This window comes from Triticum urartu, chromosome 4A (assembly GCF_056163025.1).
Source record: "Triticum urartu cultivar PI428250 chromosome 4A, HENAU_Tu73, whole genome shotgun sequence".
Lineage (NCBI taxonomy): Eukaryota > Viridiplantae > Streptophyta > Magnoliopsida > Poales > Poaceae > Triticum > Triticum urartu.
In genome coordinates this window covers 445,241,062-445,258,288 of record NC_141876.1, presented here as the reverse complement: position 1 = coordinate 445,258,288, position 17,227 = coordinate 445,241,062, and positions in this window count along the sequence as shown.

Genomic DNA, 17,227 nt, shown 5'->3' with positions numbered 1-17,227 from the left:
TGGAAATGGGTTCAACAATCAAAGGCTCTGTGGGAGCAGCCCGTTCTTTCTTGCTCTTCCTCTTCTTCTTGGAGGGGGCAGTAGGAGAGGCTTCAGGATGTTTCCTCTTCCTGGCTTCAGCCTCAGCAGTCCTTGTCTTCGTCAGCTCTGAAGCGGTTGACCGGGCTTTTGGCTTCGAGCCAGTCATTCTAGTTGGGAAGACAATGGGATCTGCTTCTTGCCTTGGTGCGAGAGGTTCGGCCACAATGGGTATCTGCTTCTGCTTAGCAGCCATCCTGGGATCAATGCCCGGACGCCCAAGGGCCTTGCGCTTCTCAGCTTCGTTGTAGCCTTGCACACACTTGTCAGCCAGGCTCTTCATACGCTCCCGAGAACCCTGAGCTTCTGCGCGTTTCTTGAGAAAGGCTTCTTTGAGCTCATGCAGCATAATCTTGAAGTTTTTCACCTCTTGCGCGCTGAGCTTGGCCATATGCTTCTTGAAATGAGCCTTTTCATTGTCAATCTTTTGCTTCAGTTCGACGATGCGCTGAGCGAGGGCTAGCTCTGAAGAAATGGCGCCATGGAAGGCAACACTGAGGCCAATGGGTAGTTGCAGATCTTCGAAGCTGATGTTTAGCGTGTCAAACCACTCATCAATGAAGTTGTGGATGATTGTTACATCAAAGAGAGGCAGATCATTGAAGATTTCTTCTTCTTCTTTGCTCTTGATGAGTTGCTCAAGAGCGTCATCTGCAAGATCTTCATCACTTGACATATCAATGGCATCATTGCACAGAATGGCAGCAGCTGTTAGCTTTTGGCCGGTGTGTGGCAGAGGCATCTTGACCTTCTGGGGCTTGGAGATGCATGACAAATCTTCAGACTGCACACTGTCTTCAGGAGGTGCAGTTGCCAGTGGCTTCGCCCGTGAGATTTTTGGTGCAGAGGCTGGCTTTGAAGCTTTTGGCTACTTCAGCTTCTTTGGCTTCGGCGCTGCAGGCGCTTCATCTGATTCAGCGTCATCTGCGGGCTCATTCACGGCTGTCCCTTGAACCACGATGTGAGTGATGAGGCCTTCAAGATTGTAGAAGGGCCCATGAAGATTGGGTTCAGCTTCGCGAGTTCCATCAGCACGGGGAGCAGGGGACCAGGGTTGAAATCTAAACCCAAAGTCTTCTTGTTCTGCTTCGCTGAGTTCTAGGCAAACTGGAAGTTGCGCTTAAACAGATTGTCGTCACGACACCATAGCAGGGACGATGGGTCAGCATCCGCAGGCTGTGGTCCATGGACCATGCAGGGATAGAAGCCTTGTTCAATGGCTTCATCTCTGGTCCTGGGTTGAAGATTTTTGTAGAGGATGTCTCCCCATGGTCGCTTGATGGCATTCTTTTCAGCATATTCCTTGGTCACAAATCTGTACTTGAACCACTGTTCTGCCCAATAGCGACGAATCCATTGGATTCGTGTCTTGCGCTGATTGTAATCCTCTTCAGGATCTCTCTTGTACAGCTCTGAGAGGTCATCGGGTAGATCTCTTGATGTTTCTCCACGATGCTTTCTGCCACCCTTCCTTGCTGATTTTTCTGAAGCCATGAACCTTAATATGAAAGGCTTCAATATGTTCAGAGGCTTCAAAGGTTTTCGCTTGCTAGACAAACAGGAACTGGCTTCGGGAGAATTTATGTGATGCTGTAAGAATTCTGCAAATGAATGCAGACTATGAGAACCAAGGGATTCTCCCACGGACATGTACCTGTGACAGCATTAAGGTGCGAGGGAAGGGGAAGAGGTCATATGCATTCTCAGAAGATTTTGAAGATAAATCAGTTTAGAAGACATTGACCTCATCGTGCGAAGACATTCACTCATAGATAAGAAGTTGGGTCCAGATTTGTAAGAATCCACGGATCAGTACAAGTGAGGAATCTAACTACTTTGTGAAGCATAAGTGAATATACTAGGCATGTTATGAGATGCAGTATGAAAGAGATCCAACTTGTGTGAATAGAAACTGCTTGTGGTAGAAAGTGGTAAAGCTATAGGATCAAAGAGGCCGTAAAAAGGAGGTTTTATTTACCACACGAAGAACTGCTAGACGGAGTGGAAGAGGAGGCCGAGCAGTTCGATCGTCCGTGCCCTAACTTGGCGACGGAGGACACCTACGGCGACGGCGGAGAAGACGATGTCCGCGGTCGGCGTGAAGACGGCGTCGGAGAGTTTGCGGCAGCGAAGCGCTTCGTCGCGGCGGCGTCGAGGGCTAGCGGTGGCGCTAGGGTTCGTGCGAGAGTGGAAGAAGAGATAATGACTGCTGTGAGGTGTGTATTTATAGGTACAGGGGCGGCACTGCGTTATTACACAGGTGCCCCTGGCGATTCGCATCTGAGGAACACGTGGCCATCATGCAGCATATTGGGGTTTGTTCCACGTCCCACGCATGCCTGGATTGTCGGGTGGCCGTTCCCACTTCTCCGGGTTTCATGTGGAGGAATGAGCATTGAAAACGGACTTAATGGTTGTCTCTGTATCTTCTGCTGACAAGGACGCAGAGAAGACATTCGATAGTTTCAATAGAATGCATATGATTTGGAGAGATAGAGTTTGAGATAGAAAGCATAGAGAGGTTAGGGTCCGATCACATTCACTTAGTTCAAAAGATTCAACAAGAAGACATAGCTATAAGTGAATGTTGTAGAGGACAGAACACTAGTATATATATATATAATCAACATAGTGAAGATAATCATGAAGATATGTTGAGATTGAAGCCAATACCAAATGTCAAGACATAGCAAATGTAACGCCATGAGTGAAACACTTCAAACAGAACATTTGGTGGTGGCGTTACCCACCGTATAGGAAGTATTAGACCCAGACACGGCGCACAATTATAGTGGCGCTCCGAAGTCAAATTCCACATTAATGTATTCACACTTAGAATGTATGTCTTCATTGATTGAAGATATATTTTACTTCGTGTGTTGCACATCTAAGTCATCAATATGCATAAGTGTTAGGATGTGTGCCTGATCACAGGACATTTGAGGATTCTAGGATATTTAGCTCACACCGTAACTTGCAAAATCTCTTCTCATCCAAGGGCTTGGTGAAGATATCTGCCAATTGCTCTTCAGTGTTGACGTGTATGATATCAATATCTTCCTTCACAACATGATCTCTGAGAAAGTGATGACGAATTTCAATGTGCTTTGTCTTCAAGTGCTGAACTGGGTTGTTGGCAATCTTGATGGCGCTTTCGTTGTCGCAGTAGAGTGGCACTTGCTTCAGAGTAATACCATAGTCCTTGAGTGTTTGCTTCATCCACAGAACCTGAGCGCAGCAAGATCCAGCAGCAATGTATTCAGATTCAGTAGTGGAGAGAGATACACAGTTCTGCTTCTTTGAAGACCAACTTACAAGTGATCGTCCCAGAAAGTGACATGTGCCTGATGTAGACTTGCGATCCACTTTGTCACCAGCATAATCAGCATCCGAGAATCCAACCAAATCAAACTCTGAGCCCTTTGGATACCATAATCCTAGAGTTGGGGTGTGAGCCAAATATTGAAGAATTCTCTTCACAGCTAAGTGATGCGACTCCTTTGGTGCCACTTGGAATCGAGCACACATGCAAACACTAAGCATAATATCTGGCCTAGATGCACATAGATAAAGCAAAGAACCAATCATGGAGCGGTATACCTTTTGATCGAACTCTTTACCATTGTCGTCGGGACCCAGATGATGCTTGGCTGGCATTGGCTTCGTGAAGCCTTTGCAGTCTTGCATACCGAACTTCTTCAGACAATCTTTGAGATACTTCTCTTGAGATATGAATATGCCGTTGCGTTGTTGTCTTATTTGAAGACCGAGGAAGAACTTCAGCTCTCCCATCATGGACATCTGATATTGATCTTGCATCATATATCCAAACTCTTCACTGTACTTCTGATTGGTGCAGCCGAAGATAATGTCATCCACATATATTTGGCACACAAACAGTTCACCATCATATGTCTTCGTGAAGAGAGTGGGGTCTAGGGAACCAGGTATGAAGCCTTTGCTCTTCAGGAAGTATTTGAGTGTGTCATACCAGGCCCGAGGGGCTTGTTTGAGGCCATACAGTGCCTTGTTGAGCTTGTATACCATGTCAGGATGTTTTGGATCTTCAAAGCCAGGCGGTTGTGCAACATACACTTCTTCTTCAATCTTGCCATTGAGAAAGGCGCTCTTCACAACCATTTGATATAGAAGTATGTTGTGATGATTGGCATAGGCCAGCAGTATGTGTATGGCTTCAAGTCTAGCCACAGGAGCAAATGTTTCGTCGAAGTCAATGCCTTCCACTTGAGTATATCCTTGAGCAACGAGACGAGCTTTGTTTCTGACAACTTGACCATGCTCATCTTGCTTGTTGCGGTATATCCATTTGGTGCCGATTATGTTGTGCTTCCGAGGATCAGGACGCTTAACCAGTTCCCATACATTATTCAGCTCAAACTGTTGAAGCTCTTCTTGCATAGCTTGAATCCATTCAGGTTCCATGAAGGCTTCTTCAACTTTCTTGGGTTCTGTTATTGAGACGAATGCGAAGTGCCCACAGAAATTTGCCAGCTGAGTTGCCCTTGATCGAGTGAGCGGACCGGGTGCATTGATGCTGTCAATTATTCTCTCAATCTGCACTTCATTGGCAACACGAGGATGTACAGGGTGAAGGTTTTGCTCTTGCTGATCATTGTCATTGTTAGTGGGATTGTCTTCAGGCTGAGCATTGTCTTCAGGGATCAGGTGCGGAGATGATAAGGTCCTCTTCAGGTTGAGCTTCAAAGGGTATGATTTCTTCGGTTCCCATAAGCTTGATTGATTCGCTGGATGGAACTTCATCTAGCATATTTGGGAGGTGCTCTCTTTGTGAACCGTTAGTCTCATCAAACCGCACATCCACTGTTTCAACCACTTTATAATGAAAGAGATTGAAGACTCTTTAGGAGTGCGAATCCTTTCCATATCCAAGCATAAAACCCTCATGTGCTTTTGGTGCAAATTTTGAAGTGTGATGTGGATCTTTGATCCAGCACCTGGCGCCAAATACTCTGAAGTAACTGACATTTGGCTTCTTGCCAGTAAGGAGCTCATAAGATGTCTTGTTCAGAAGCTTGTGAAGATAAACACGATTGATTGTATGGCATGCAGTATCAATGGCTTCAGGCCAGAATTTTCTTGGAGTCTTGCATTCATCAAGCATCGTTCGGGCCATCTCAATGAGTGTTCTATTCTTGCGTTCGACGACGCCATTCTGCTGTGGCGTGTACGGGGCTGAGAATTCATGTGTGATGCCCAAGGTATCAAGATATGTATCAAGGCCAGTGTTCTTGAATTCAGTGCCATTGTCACTTCTGATGTGCTTTATCTTGGCGCCATAGTTGTTCATTGCTCGATTGGCGAAGCGTCTGAAGACATCCTGCACTTCAGTCTTGTAGAGGATTATGTGCACCCAAGTATATCTAGAATAATCATCAGCAATAACAAATCCATAGAGGCAAGCAGTAGTAGTTAGTGTTGGGGAACGTTGCAGAAAACAAAAAAATTTCCTACTCGTTTCACCAAGATCATCTAGGAGTTCATCTAGCAACGAGTCATTGGATGCATCTACATACCTTTGTAGATCGCGCACGGAAGCGTTCAAAAGAACGGTGATGGTGTAGTCGAACACGACGTGATCCAAATCACCGATGACCAGCGCCGAACGGACGGCACCTCCGCATTCAACACACGTACAGGACGGGAGACGTCTCCTCCTTCTTGATCCAGCAAGGGGAAGGAGAGGTTGACGAAGATCCAGCAGCACGACGGCGTGGTGGTGGATGCAGGGCGTCACAGTAGCAGGGCTTCGCCTATACTACGAGGAAGAGAGACGTAACGGGGAGAGAGGGAGGCGCCAGGGGCTGGTGTGAAATCCCTCCTCTCCCCCCCACTATATATAGGGGTGCCAGGGGGGTTGGTGCGCAGCCTAGGAGATCAGATCTCCTAGGTGCGGCGGCCAGGGGAGGGTTTCCCTCCCCCCCAAGGCACCTCGGGGTGCCTTCCACCACTTGGACTCCTCCTTGGTGGAAACCCTAGGCGCACCCCCTACAGCCCATGTGGCCCCCCGGGACAGGTGGCCCCACCCGGTGAGCCCACGGGACCCCTCCGGTGGTCCCGGTACAATACCGATAACCCCGAAACTTGTCCCGATGCCCGAAACAGCACTTCCTATATATAATTCTTTACCTCCGGACCATTCCGGAACTCCTCGTGACGTCCGGGATCTCATCCGGGACTCCGAACAACATTCGGGTTTCTGCATATACATATCTTCATAACCCTAGCGTCACCGAACCTTAAGTGTGTAGACCCTACGGGTTCGGGAGACAAGCAGACATGACCGAGACGACTCTCCAGTCAATAACCAACAGCGGGATCTGGATACCCATGTTGGCTCCCACATGCTCTACGATGATCTCATCGGATGAACCACGATGTCGAGGATTCAATCAACCCCGTACGCAATTCCCTTTGTCTATCGATATGTTACTTGCCCGAGATTCGATCGTCGGTATCCCAATACCTCGTTCAATCTCGTTACCGGCAAGTCACTTTACTCGTACCATAATGCATGATCCCGTGACCAGACACTTGGTCACTTTGAGCTCATTATGATGATGCATTACCGAGTGGGCCCAGTGATACCTCTCCGTCATACGAAGTGACAAATCCCAGTCTTGATCCATGTCAACCCAACAGACACTTTCGGAGATACCCGTAGTCTACCTTTATAGTCACCTAGTTACGTTGTGACGTTTGGCATACCCAAAGCACTCCTACGGTATCCGGGAGTTACACGATCTCATGGTCTAAGGAAAAGATACTTTGACATTGGAAAACTCTAGCAAACGAACTATACGATCTTGTGCTATGTTTAGGATTGGGTCTTGTCCATCACATCATTCTCCTAATGATGTGATCTCGTTACCAATGACATATAATGTCCATAGTCAGGAAACCATGACTATCTATTGATCAACGAGCTAGTCAACTAGAGGCTCACTAGGGACATGTTGGTGTCTGTTATTCACACATGTATTACGATTTCCGGATAACACAATTATAGCATGAATAAAGACAATTATCATGAACAAGGAAATATAATAATAATGCTTTTATTATTGCCTCTAGGGCATATTTCCAACAGTCTCCCACTTGCACTAGAGTCAATAATCTAGTTACATTGTGATGAATCGAACACCCATGGAATTCTGGTGTTGATCATGTTTTGCTCTAGGGAGAGGTTTAGTCAACGGATCTGCTACATTCAGGTCCGTATGTACTTTACAAATCTCTATGTCTCCATCTTGAACATTTTCACGAATGGAGTTGAAGCGACGCTTGATGTGCCTTGTCTTCTTGTGAAACCTGAGCTCCTTGGCAAGAGCAATAGCTCCAGTGTTGTCACAGAAGAGTTTGATCGGCCCCGACGCATTGGGTATGACTCCTAGGTCGGTGATGAACTCCTTCACCCATATTGCTTCATGTGCTGCCTCCGAGGCTGCCATGTACTCCGCTTCACATGTAGATCCCGCCACGACGCTTTGCTTGCAACTGCACCAGCTTACTGCCCCACCATTCAAAATATACACGTATCCGGTTTGTGACTTTGAGTCATCCAGATCTGTGTCGAAGCTAGCGTCGACGTAACCCTTTACGACGAGCTCTTCGTCACCTCCATAAATGAGAAACATTTCCTTAGTCCTTTTCAGGTACTTCAGGATATTCTTGACCGCTGTCCAGTGTTCCTTGCCGGGATTACTTTGGTACCTTCCTACCAAACTTACGGCAAGGTTTACATCAGGTCTGGTACACAGCATGGCATACATAATAGAACCTATGGCTGATGCATAGGGGATGACACTCATCTCTTCTATATCTTCTGGCGTGGTCGGACATTGAGCTGAACTCAATTTCACACCTTGTAATACAGGTAAGAACCCCTTCTTAGAATGATCCATATTGAACTTCTTCAATATTTTATCAAGGTATGTGCTTTGTGAAAGACCTATGAGGCGTCTCGATCTATCTCTATAGATTTTGATGCCTAATATATAAGCAGCTTCTCCAAGGTCTTTCATTGAAAAACTCTTATTCAAGTAGGCCTTGATGCTGTCCAAGAGTTCTATATCATTTCCCATCAAAAGTATGTCATCTACATATAATATGAGAAATGCTACAGAGCTCCCACTCACTTTCTTGTAAACGCAGCCTTCTCCATAAGTCTGTGTAAACCCAAACGCTTTGATCATCTCATCAAAGCGAATGTTCCAACTCCGAGATGCTTGCACCAGCCCATAAATCGAGCGTTGGAGCTTGCACACCTTGTCAGCATTCTTAGGATCGACAAAACCTTCTGGCTGCATCATATACAATTCTTCCTTAAGGAAACCATTAAGGAATGCCGTTTTGACGTCCATTTGCCATATTTCATAATCGTAGAATGCGGCAATTGCTAACATGATTCGGACGGACTTTAGCTTCGCTACTGGTGAGAAAGTCTCATCGTAGTCAACCCCTTGAACTTGTCGATAACCCTTAGCGACAAGTCGAGCTTTATAGATGGTCACATTACCATCCGTGTCTGTCTTCTTCTTAAAGATCCATTTATTTTCTATGGCTCGCCGTTCAACGGGCAAGTCAGTCAAAGTCCATACTTCATTTTCATACATGGATCCTATCTCGGATTTCATGGCTTCCAGCCATTTTTCGGAATCCGGGCCCGCCATCGCTTCTTCATAGTTCAAAGGTTCACCGTTGTCTAACAACATGATGTCCAAGACAGGGTTGCCGTACCACTCTGGTGCGGAACGTGTCCTTGTGGACCTTCGAATTTCAGTAGGAGCTTGATCAGAAGTATCTTGATCATTATCATTAACTTCCTCTCTAGTCGGTGCAGGCACCTCAGGAACATTTTCTTGAGTTGCGCCATTTACCGGTTCAAGAGGTAATACTTCATCAAGCTCTACTTTCCTCCCACTTACTTCTTTCGAGAGAAACTCTTTCTCTAGAAAGGATCCATTCTTGGCAACAAAGATCTTGCCTTCGGATCTGAGGTAGAAGGTGTACCCAACAGTTTCTTTTGGGTATCCTATGAAGACGCATTTTTCCGACTTGGGTTCGAGATTTTCAGGTTGAAGTTTCTTGACATAAGCATCGCATCCCCAAACTTTCAGAAACGACAACTTAGGTTTCTTACCAAACCATAATTCAAACGGTGTCGTCTCAATGGATTTCGACGGAGCCCTATTTAAAGTGAATGCGGCAGTCTCTAAAGCATAGCCCCAAAAGGATAGCGGTAAATCGGTAAGAGACACCATAGACCGCACCATATCCAATAGAGTGCGATTACGACGTTCGGACACACCATTACGCTGAGGTGTTCCAGGCGGCGTGAGTTGTGAAACTATTCCACATTTTCTTAAGTGTGTGACAAATTCGTGACTCAAGTATTCTCCTCCACAATCTGATCGTAGAAACTTGATTTTCCTGTCACGTTGATTCTCAACCTCACTCTGAAATTCCTTGAACTTTTCAAAGGTTTCAGACTTGTGTTTCATTAAGTAGACATACCCATATCTACTTAAGTCATCAGTGAGGGTGAGAACATAACGATAGCCACCGCGAGCCTCAACACTCATTGGACCGCACACATCAGTATGTATGATTTCCAATAAGTTGGTTGCTCGCTCCATTGTTCCTGAGAACGGAGTCTTGGTCATTTTACCCATAAGGCATGGTTCGCATGTGTCAAATGATTCATAATCAAGAGACTCCAAAAGTCCATCTGCATGGAGCTTCTTCATGCGTTTGACACCTATGTGACCAAGGCGGCAGTGCCACAAGTATGTGGTACTATCATTATCAACTTTACATCTTTTGTTACTCACACTATGAATATGTGTAGCAATACGCTCGAGATTCATTAAGAATAAACCATTTACCATAGGAGCATGACCATAAAACATATCTCTCATATAAATGGAACAACCATTATTCTCAGATTTAAATGAGTAGCCATCTCGAATTAAACGAGATCCCGATACAATGTTCATGCTCAAAGCTGGCACTAAATAACAATTATTGAGGTTTAAAACTAATCCCGTAGGTAAATGTAGAGGCAGCATGCCGACGGCGATCACATCGACCTTGGAACCATTCCCGACGCGCATCGTCACCTCGTCCTTCGCCAGTCTCCGTTTATTCCGCAGCTCCTGCTGTGAGTTACAAATATGAGCAACGGCACCGGTATCAAATACCCAGGAGTCACTACGAGTACTGGTAAGGTACACATCAATTACATGTATATCAAATATACCTTTGGTGTTGCCGGCCTTCTTGTCCGCTATGTATTTGGGACAGTTCCGTTTCCAGTGACCCTTCCCTTTGCAATAAAAGCACTCAGTCTCGGGCTTGGGTCCATTCTTTGGCTTCTTCCTGGTAGCTTGCTTGCCGGGCGCGGCAACCTCCTTGCCGTCCTTCTTGAAGTTCTTTTTACCCTTGCCTTTCTTGAACTTAGTGGTTTTATTGACCATCAACACTTGATGTTCCTTCTTGACTTCTACCTCCGCTGATTTCAGCATTGCAAACAACTCAGGAATGGTCTTTTGCATCCCCTGCATGTTGAAGTTCATCACAAAGCTCTTGTAGCTTGGTGGAAGCGACTGGAGGATTCTGTCAATGACCGCATCATCCGGGAGATTAACTCCCAGCTGAGACAAGCGGTTATGTAACCCAGACATAGTGAGTATGTGCTCACTGACAGAACTATTTTCCTCCATCTTACAGCTGAAGAACTTATCGGAGACTTCATATCTCTCGATCCGGGCATGAGCTTGAAAAACCATTTTCAGCTCTTCGAACATCTCGTATGCTCCACGTCTCTCAAAACGTTTTTGGAGCCCCGGCTCTAAGCTGTAAAGCATGCCGCACTGAACGAGGGAGTAGTCATCAGCACGTGTCTGCCAAGCGTTCATAACGTCTTGGTTCTGTGGGACGGGTGGATCACCTAGCGGTGCTTGTAGGACATAATCTTTCTTGGCAGCTATGAGGATGATCCTCAGGTTCCGGACCCAGTCCGTATAGTTGCTGCCATCGTCTTTCAGCTTGGTTTTCTCTAGGAACGCGTTGAAGTTGAGGACTACGTTGGCCATTTGATCTACAAGACATAGTGTAAAATACTTTTAGACTAAGTTCATGATAATTAAGTTCATCTAATCAAATTATTAATGAACTCCCACTTAGATTAGACATCCCTCTAGTCATCTAAGTATTACATGATCCGAGTTAACTAGGCCGTGTCCGATCATCACGTGAGACGGACTAGTCAACGTCGGTGAACATCTTCATGTTGATCGTATCTTCTATACGACTCATGCTCGACCTTTCGGTCTTCTGTGTTCCGAGGCCATGTCTATACACATGCTAGGCTCGTCAAGTTAACCCTAAGTGTTTTGCATGTGTAAAACTGTCTTACACCCGTTGTATGTGAACGTAAGGATCCATCACACCCGATCATCACGGCGTGCTTAGAAACGACGAACTTTAGCAACGGTGCACAGTTAGGGGAGAACACTTCTTGATATTGTTATGAGGGATCATCTTATTTACTACCGTCGTTCTAAGTAAACAAGATGCAAAACATGATAAACATCACATGCAATCAAATAATAAACGTGACATGATATGGCCAATATCACATAGCTCCTTTGATCTCCATCTTGGGGCTCCATGATCATCTTGTCACCGGCTTGACACCATGATCTCCATCATCGTGTCTCCATGAAGTTGCTCGCCAAGTGTTACTTCTACTACTATGGCTAACGCGTTTAGCAATAAAGTAAAGTAATTTACATGGCATTCCTCGATGACACGCAGGTCATATAAAAGAATAAAGACAACTCCTATGGCTCCTGTCGGTTGTCATACTCATCGACATGCAAGTCGTGATTCCTATTACAATAGCATGAACATCTCATACATCACATATAGATCATTCATCATTCATCACAACTTTGGCCATATCATATCACAAACCACTTGCTGCAAAAACAAGTTAGACGTCCTCTAATTGTTGTTGCAAGTTTTACGTGGCTGAATTAGGGTTCTAGCAAGAACGTCTTCTTACCTACGTTAAAGCCACAACGTGATTTGTCAACTTCTATTTACCCTTCATAAGGACCCTGTTCATCGAATCCGCTCCAACTAAAGTGGGAGAGACAGACACCCGCCAGCCACCTTATGCAACTAGTGCATGTTAGTCGGTGGAACCGGTCTCACGTAAGCGTACGTGTAAGGTTGGTCCAGGCCGCTTCATCCCACAATACCGCTGAAGCAAGAAAAGACTAGTAACGGCAAGAAAGTTGACAAATCCACGCCCACAACAAATTGTGTTCTACTCGCGCAAGAAGAACTACGCATAGACCTAGCTCATGATGCCACTGTTGGGGAACGTTGCAGAAAACAAAAAAATTTCCTACTCGTTTCACCAAGATCATCTAGGAGTTCATCTAGCAACGAGTCATTGGATGCATCTACATACCTTTGTAGATCGCGCACGGAAGCGTTCAAAAGAACGGTGATGATGTAGTCGAACACGACGTGATCCAAATCACCGATGACCAGCGCCGAACGGACGGCACCTCCGCGTTCAACACACGTACAGGACGGGAGACGTCTCCTCCTTCTTGATCCAGCAAGGGGAAGGAGAGGTTGACGAAGATCCAGCAGCACGACGGCGTGGTGGTGGATGCAGGGCGTCACAGTAGCAGGGCTTCGCCTATACTACGAGGAAGAGAGACGTAACGGGGAGAGAGGGAGGCGCCAGGGGCTGGTGTGAAATCCCTCCTCTCCCCCCCACTATATATAGGGGTGCCAGGGGGGGTTGGTGCGCAGCCTAGGAGATCAGATCTCCTAGGTGCGGCGGCCAGGGGAGGGTTTCCCTCCCCCCCAAGGCACCTCGGGGTGCCTTCCACCACTTGGACTCCTCCTTGGTGGAAACCCTAGGCGCATGGGCCTAGTAGGGCTGGTGCCCTTGGCCCATGAAGGCCAAGGCGCACCCCCTACAGCCCATGTGGCCCCCCGGGACAGGTGGCCCCACCCGGTGAGCCCACGGGACCCCTCCGGTGGTCCCGGTACAATACCGATAACCCCGAAACTTGTCCCGATGCCCGAAACAGCACTTCCTATATATAATTCTTTACCTCCGGACCATTCCGGAACTCCTCGTGACGTCCGGGATCTCATCCGGGACTCCGAACAACATTCGGGTTTCTGCATATACATATCTTCATAACCCTAGCGTCACCGAACCTTAAGTGTGTAGACCCTATGGGTTCGGGAGACAAGCAGACATGACCGAGACGACTCTCCAGTCAATAACCAACAGCGGGATCTGGATACCCATGTTGGCTCCCACATGCTCCACGATGATCTCATCGGATGAACCACGATGTCGAGGATTCAATCAACCCCGTACGCAATTCCCTTTGTCTATCGATATGTTACTTGCCCGAGATTCGATCGTCGGTATCCCAATACCTCGTTCAATCTCGTTACCGGCAAGTCACTTTACTCGTACCGTAATGCATGATCCCGTGACCAGACACTTGGTCACTTTGAGCTCATTATGATGATGCATTACCGAGTGGGCCCAGTGATACCTCTCCGTCATACGGAGTGACAAACCCCAGTCTTGATCCATGTCAACCCAACAGACACTTTCGGAGATACCCGTAGTCTACCTTTATAGTCACCCAGTTACGTTGTGACGTTTGGCATACCCAAAGCACTCCTACGGTATCCGGGAGTTACACGATCTCATGGTCTAAGGAAAAGATACTTTGACATTGGAAAACTCTAGCAAACGAACTATACGATCTTGTGCTATGTTTAGGATTGGGTCTTGTCCATCACATCATTCTCCTAATGATGTGATCTCGTTACCAATGACATCTAATGTCCATAGTCAGGAAACCATGACTATCTATTGATCAACGAGCTAGTCAACTAGAGGCTCACTAGGGACATGTTGGTGTCTGTTATTCACACATGTATTACGATTTCCGGATAACACAATTATAGCATGAATAAAGACAATTATCATGAACAAGGAAATATAATAATAATGCTTTTATTATTGCCTCTAGGGCATATTTCCAACAGTTAGAGTTGAGTAATGAGTGGGACCGAAAAGATCCATGTGGAGCAGTTCGAAGGGTAGAGTGGTTGTCATGATTGTCTTCGAGGGATGTTTGGCCCTCGTCATCTTCCCTGCTTCACAGGCACCGCATAAGTGATCTTTCTTGAACTTGATGCCCTCGATGCCTATGACATGCTTCTTCTTTGCAAGGGTGTGGAGGTTCCTCATGCCAGCATGCCCTAGCCTCCGATGCCAGAGCCAGCATTCTGAAGCCTTTGCTAGAAGACATACGGCAAGCTATGGTCCTGCCGAAAAATCTACCACGTACAAATCATCTTTCCGATACCCTTCAAACACTAGAGACTTGTCAGATTCCATTAGTACAAGGCAGCGATATTTTCCAAATATTACGATCATGTTCAAATCGCAAAGCATTGAGACAAACATTAAGTTGAAGCCAAGGGATTCAACAAGCATGACTTTATCCATGTGTTGATCCTTTGAGATTGCAACTCTACCTAGACCCAATACCTTACTTTTACAAGTGTCAGCAAATGTGATGTGACTCTTGTCGGATGGACGTAAGGTTGAGTCCATAAGAAGGCTTCTTTTGCCAGTCATGTGGTTGGTACACCCACTATCAATAATCCATTCTGAAGACGCTGGTGTCGTACCCTATAGTGCAGTTAGGGGGATAGGTTTCACGAAGAGAATTGTGAAGCAAAAACATTTGACGAACCAGTGGGTTATGAAAGCTTAGATCCAGATTAGGACTGATAGGGAGAGTAGCAAGCGATTCAGGAATGAAGTACATAGTAAGACCATTCGGGCATTTGATCTTGCGTCCTACAAGATGTTTAAGGTCCCCGGCAATAGCGTCAGATGATTTTGGTTTTCTGCTGGAGACTTTTCCCTGCAAAAGAGAGTTAAGCTTTCTTAGCCACCCACATCTTCAAGGGTGGCTTAGAAGCAATAAGTCTAAGTGCAGCATCTGAGAACTTTGGCTTTGGAGCCCTAGCAAAAAGTCTTGCAGGCGGACAATAGTACTCATAAGAATAAGCAGAATAGTTCTTGGTCTTATGAACATGGCGGTTTGATGAACCGCGCTCATATTCATAGGCCTGAGTATGGTTTCCCTGCAAAACATTTGCGTTAGTGCGACTCAAGTGAGTCCTCTGTCTGTACGAAGCCTTTGGACCGTATGAAGCCTGTGGTCTGAGGTTTGTCTTCTTCATGTGTGGTGTCATGATGACATTCACAGGAAGATTCTCCAGACACTTTTTCGGAACCCAGATCTTCTTTATAGGCGGTCCATTCCTGCAGTTAGTACCAATGTACCTGGCAAACACTTCACCATTCTGATTCTTAAACAGTTTATAGTTTGCATCAAAGGATTCATCAATGACAATGGGATTTGCACAAGAGAAGCCAGATAGATTGGATAGATCTGCTGAAGATTCCTTTGCAGCAAACCATGTGGTTTTGGGGTACTGCTCAGGTTTCTAGTAAGAGCCATCAGCATTCATTTTCCTTACGAACCCAACACCCTCTTTCCTCGGGTTTCGATTCAAGATCTGCTTTTTGAGGACATCACATAGTGTCTGATGCCCTTTAAGACTTTTGTACATCCCTGTTTCAAGCAATGTCTTCAACCTAGCATTCTCATCAGCAATAGCAGTGGAATCCTCAGCAGAGGGGTTAGTTCCCACATCAACAGTTGAAGATATTGCAACAGTAGCAGCAGTAGAACATTCAGCAACAGTAGTAGCATTATCACGCTCAATGCATTTAAGACATGGTGGTTCAAATCCTTCCTGAGCGGAACTGATCTGTTTGGCGTGAAGTGACTCATTTTCCTTTTGAAGATCTTCATGAGCCGCTCTCAATTTCTCAAGATCTTGCTTCCTTTGAAGATAATCATAGGAAAGCTTTTCATGAGTTGTTGAGAGCGTTTCATGACGACTTTCAAGTTCCTCATACTTAACATGAAGATTTTTTATGTCTTCAATTAAGGACTCAGATCGAGTCATTTCAGCGCCTAACAGATCATCGCTTTTGTCTAACAGTTTTTGAATATGTTCCATGGCTTTCTATTGTTCAGTTGCAATTTTAGCAAGTGTTTTGTAGCTGGGTTTTGAACCACAATCAGATTCATCGTCACTAGATGTTTGATAGTGAGTAGTGCGTGTGTTTACCTTGGCACCATGTGCCATGAAGCAGTAGGTAGGAGCGGAGTAGTCCTTGTCATTTGCATCGGTGTCGGTGATGAAGTCATTGTCTTCAGTGTTGAAGATGGACTTGGCAACGTATGTGTCGGTGTCAAAACCGGCGGATCTTGGGTAGTGGGTCCCGAACTGTGCGTCTAGGCCGGATGGTAACAGGAGGCAGGGAACACGATGTTTTACCCAGGTTCGGGCCCTCCTGATGGAGGTAAAACCCTATGTCCTGCTTGATTAATATTGATGATATGGGTAGTACAAGAGTAGATCTACCACGAGATCAAGGAGGCTAAACCCTAGAAGCTAGCCTATGGTATGATTGTTGTATATGGAGTTGATTGCCTATGGACTACAACCCTCCGGTTTATATAGACACCGGATAGGGTTAGGGTTACATATAGTCAGTTACAATGGTAGGAGATCTTGAATATCCGCATCGCCAAGCTTGCCTTCCACGCCAAGGAAAGTCCCATCCGGACACGGGACGAAGTCTTCAATCTTGTATCTTCATAGTCCAGGAGTCCGGCTGAAGGTATAGTCCGGCTACCCGAACACCCCCTAATCCAGGACTCCCTCAGTAGCCCCCGAACCAGGCTTCAATGACGATGAGTCCGGCGCGTAGATTGTTCGGCATTGCAAGGCGGGTTCTTCTCCAAATCCTGTGTACCTGTAGGAATAATGTCCGATTTTTGTAATGTAGCGCTCCTCGACTCCCACGCCCAATAATGGTCGTCTTCCACGTGTCAAATGAATGCGAAAAGCCAGGGCATTTTTACATCCACGCCCCTAGCCATATAAACGAGCCGCC